Source organism: Cibotium barometz, chromosome 31 (genome assembly GCF_041138505.1).
Source record: "Cibotium barometz isolate CiBa-2024 chromosome 31, ASM4113850v1, whole genome shotgun sequence".
In the NCBI taxonomy this organism is placed as follows: domain Eukaryota; kingdom Viridiplantae; phylum Streptophyta; class Polypodiopsida; order Cyatheales; family Cibotiaceae; genus Cibotium; species Cibotium barometz.
This window is the reverse complement of record NC_141076.1, coordinates 40,118,920-40,123,817: the sequence shown is the minus strand read 5'-3', so window position 1 is coordinate 40,123,817 and position 4,898 is coordinate 40,118,920. Positions and strand designations below refer to the sequence as shown.

The following is a 4,898-nucleotide window of genomic DNA, read 5'->3' as shown; positions in this document are numbered from 1 at the left end:
GGACCACACTATTGTACCACCACGCATGTCCAAAGCATGCTCCACACTGAGTTATTATCCCTCCTCTTGTTTTTATACGACTTTCAATGCTATTATTATCCACTCTCTAACAGACAAGAAAGTTTTTCAAAACTATTAGAATAATCTATTCTCATCAATCCGTTTTAACACTTACGTATATAAAATCACTATAGTAGAGATATGAACATTGAGGTAAACATCTTCTCGTATTTGTATTTGTAGTTTTTATATAATATCCTAGTAGTTCCTACTTTCATCTTTGTACTAGTTGCATGTATAGTTTTTGTAGGGGTAAACCAACAAGGCTGCTGGGTCCTTCAAAAGAAAAGAGTACCATGAATAATAATAATATACATTAAACTATTAAATTTAACTTTAGGTTTCACTTAATAGAATGACACACCCCTCCCCAACTCACACACACAAATACGCACTTATACGTATTTGAATACATGTATATGTACACATGTGTATGTATACACACTTGTTTATACTGTAGTTAGTTATTGATAGACCAATATATGGACACAAGGGTGTGCATGCACACATTACTATACCCATTACTAAATAGATAGATAAGTGTAAATAAATGTAATCCTTGACCCTTGAGATATCTTTGTAATGCCAGAGAAAGGGGCTTCACCCGTGTTGGTAAATTAGGGAGAGTGTATAAACAAGCGCATGCCTTGGAACTCTCAACCCTCACCATTAGGCTACACATTTTTTATACCAAAAAACATAATCATGGGCAACATTTAATAATATAATAACCAAGATTTAGTTCATGCTCTAGACATTCCTATTGTAGTTTTCATCCTTTATCTTTGTAGTTGGAAAGACACTATAGATATAATCCAAGGTTTAGATGTCATTTTCATCAAGACACAGTTATTTGGCTAGTTCTTCCAACACATTGTGGAGACAACATTACTGTTGGAAATAATCCAAACAGAAACCCAATATTAAAGCCTAAGGTTCAAAGGTTATTAATAGTCCATGTAACTTCAGAATTGTAAAAGGCACAAGAATCCACTCAAAGGGGTGAGAAGTAGGCACCCTCCTGTGTAGAGAATCAAGGAGAAATATGAGGGCAGTGCCCAAGGCTACATTCTCTTCACCTCTCCCACATTCTCTTCACCTCTCCTATAATCACTCCACCTCTCCACATTCCTCTCCACCTTCTAAAATCAAGCCACCTCTCCTATATTCAAGGATGTACTCTTGTGTAGTTGATCTTTAGAAAGATCTCCCTTTTCTCTATAGAATACCACAGTAAGAGAAAAGTTACAATTTGCTCAATTTATCTTTACATAATTGGTTTTTTGAGACATTCAAGTTGCAAATATTCAATTCATGTGTTGCTAAAGCCTCATGTAGCCTCACATCAAGCTTTCCCTCTTATTTGGTACTCCATTTGAGCACTCTATATCAGGGTACCTCTGCACATGCCAACAGTAAGCTTATCTCTAAAAAACCAATAAATCATGTGTGTATTGTGGAAAGACAAACCACTCATCTCAAAGGTGCTACCTCAAGGACAAGAAGAAAGAAAAGGAGAAAGTCAACATTGTTGTAGAAGAAACCAACCTTCCTCATGTGTGAAGATGTGGATGACTCTTATGCCTTTTCAAACATTATCTAAGTCTTGTTTTGGCTATGCCTTGTGTTTGTGGGAACACTAGTTGTTGAGTAAGCCTTGTTGTGTTGTTGGCTTAACTCTTTATTGTGTATACCCACTAGTTGTTAATCCATACCTTGAAGTTTGTAAGGGAAGAGTACACATACCCTATGTTGTGATTAAGGGGAGACTCTATCTCAATGTATCAAGGAGGACTTGTTGTTAGGCAAAGTCAATCATAAGTCATTATTTTCATGTTTGGCTTATAGGAGGGTGATAGAAATAATCCAAACATAAACCCAATATTAAAGCCTAAGGTTCAAATGTTATCGTCCATGTAACTTCAGCATTGTAAAAGACACAAGAATCTACTCAAAGAGATGAGAAGTAGGTGCCCTTGTTTTTAGAGAATTAAGGAGAAATATGACGGCAATGCCCACCTACATTCTCTCCACCTCTCCTACAATCACTCAACCTCTCCACCTCTCCTAAAATCAAGCATATTCAAGGATGTACTCTTGGCCTATAAAAAGGCTTTGGGAATGAGAAATTAGTTCAAGTGTTTTGATTCATACCCTCTTCATGCTTGTGTAATTAGTTTAATCATATTGTTAATCATCCTCTAGTGATGGCATACATATGCTTTCATCCACGATAGTTACACGATTCACCACAACAAAAGTGTTCTCAATAATAGCCACTCCTTTTGCTTAGGTTAAGGTGAGACGTTAGAATTGGAGGCGTTATGCTAGAGTAGTTGTGGAGGAGGGGAATGCTCTGAGGGTGGTGGAAGACATTGTTGGGGTCGACACGTGTCTTTATTTCAGCAAGTCGGAAGAAGTTGTAGCCAAAGTAGCTACGGCCCCACGTCACGTCAGCCTCTTCGAAGGTCGAGTTGGCACCGAGCTCCAAATCAAGGTAGCCCACATAGGCTTGCCGGGGGTCGAGCGACACATAGGGTGCCATGTACGCATGCAGTGTCCGGGACCAGGCTAGGAGGGTCTCGTCCGGGCACCCGGTCTTGTTGTCCCAGTCTGCCTGGTACTGTATGACGTACCAATTGCCCGCCCGGTGTGGAAAGGCGATCTCGTCTGCAGGTATCCTCGCCATCACCCCTTGGTAAGGCTCTAGAAGCAAGCTGCCCAAGCTTGGGTTGGCCTCCAACAAATCAAACACACCATCCCACGCTTCCTTTGATATGGGCGCCCGCACGTAGTCGGACTTTGCTTTGAAGTAGTTTTTTTCTGTGTTGAGCCTATCTGTTAACCCTAATGGGCTCCCGGCTCTCCCTACATTGGCCACAGCTTCTATCCATGACCCCTCATCGCAATCATCTGCTGTCAATCCTAGTTGTGGATAAATCTCGTTCATCAACTCTACCGTCTCATTGATCCCCCCCATGTAGTAGCCATAAAACAACCCACTCAGATTGCTAGACACACTAGCTCCACCCGTGAGATACACTACTATTTGCATGTCTTCTGGAGCTTCAAACGGGGCTACAGTTTGCCAGTCATAAATGAGCTCATTGAGAAGGGTTCTGTTGGTTCTTAGCACATTAAACGCAGTCACTCTAGAGGCTACAGGCACAAGACGGAGCCTCCAGGCAACCACTACACCCCAACTGCCTCCACCGCCCCCCCTCAGAGCCCAAAAGTAATCTTCACCCATGCTTTCTCTGTTAAGAAGCTCACCATTGGCATCCACAAGCAATGCATCAATCACATTGTCTGCAGCAATACCATGTTTTCGAGACATGAAGCTGTAGCCGCCTCCACTGATATGCCCTCCTGCACACACAGTGGGACAAACCCCAGCTGGGAAACCATAGTCGGAAGTAACTTGGGAGATGCCATAGTAGAGCTGGCCAAGGGTAATGCCGGCTTGGGCCCAAGCGGTTTTGGAGTCCATGTCCACCTCCACAGTCTGCAGGTTCATCAAATCGAGGACCACGAAAGGGCTCTCAGCAGTGTATGATAGGCCCTCGTAGTCGTGTCCGCCGCTACGGACACGAAGCAATAATCCACTGTGGATGGTGCAGTTAACTGCGGTTTGCACTTGTTGGGCGGACTCGGGGAGGACCAAAACAGAGGGGACGGGCACCCCGGGCTCGCTGAAACGCAGATTCTGAACTGAGAAGTCGAGCAAATGGTAGAATGTGGGTGCGTCCGTGCTACGGGTGGTATAGTTCTGCACACCTCCATCTTGCAGGCACTCGACTAGCAAGCTGGTGGGCTCTGCAACAAGAGCAGCAGCAGCTACAAAAAGAAAGAAACGGCAGAAGGCCACTACGATCACCATCGGAACCACATATTCAACACCAATCCCCATCTTGGCTTGGGCAAAAAATGAGAACTCTCTGTTGGTTTGTGACTCGCCTAGGTCGGCTGTAACTGAACTAGCCCATCCAGGGCCTAAATTTGACGGGTTACTTAAAATTTTAAGTGACATACACTTTTTCAAACTGCTTTTCACATGACATGAATTTTCAAAATCATGTTATTCAAATGACAAGCAATTTATCAAAATGAAAAGCTTTTTTAAAAACTAAAAAAGTATATGTAATTAAACAATCAATTTACAAATAAGCTTTTTTTTAAAGTGAAAATTTAGGTATAATTGTTGATGAAACTTGTATTTACATATAAAGCATCCAATCTACAAACAAAAGGCTTCAATGTAATACTTATGTTGTGAAAGTACTAATGTAATACTTATGCTGGAGTGATGTTGTCAACCATCTTATATACCCATACATTGGCCAACATGCTGTCTCCAGACAAGATGCCTTGCATGTCCAACTTGCCAAAATTAGGCCTTTGACTATTGTTTAGTTGTGTTGCACTTCATAGAATTAGTGAACAAATCACTCTAATGGCATCGCCCTCCTCTTTTTTCCTTGTAACCAAATATCAAAAACATCTTTCCAACAAACTTGTGATGCATCACTTGCATTAAGTGATAACAACATCAATGCATCAAGCGTCTCCAGACACATGCTACTTCTCAAGCTACTCTTTATGTCATTTTGTCAAGAGAAACCTCGCTCACATGATGCTGTACTCGCTGAAACTACTATGCTTGCTTGCCATAAATGCATCAGTCTTGGAAATGTGTCCCACCAAGTCTTTGTGTTGCTATAGATTGCCCAAGCATCATGCATACCTCTATTCCTAGCAACCCTCTACAGCATGCCAACAAAATCCTCCCGTTCACCCAAACATTTCCTAATGTCAATTCTGAATCATCAACATTAAGC

General features: G+C 41.8%; 1 pseudogene across 1 annotated transcript; it reads right to left on the bottom strand.

The window, feature by feature from the left end:
- Positions 1 to 1,948: 1,948 nt before the first annotated feature.
- Positions 1,949 to 4,055, bottom strand: LOC147620854 (berberine bridge enzyme-like D-2 pseudogene; annotated as a pseudogene). The gene has a single exon (XR_015270019.1). The product of XR_015270019.1 is annotated as a berberine bridge enzyme-like D-2 pseudogene (transcript).
- Between the last annotated feature and the right edge of the window lie 843 nt (positions 4,056 to 4,898).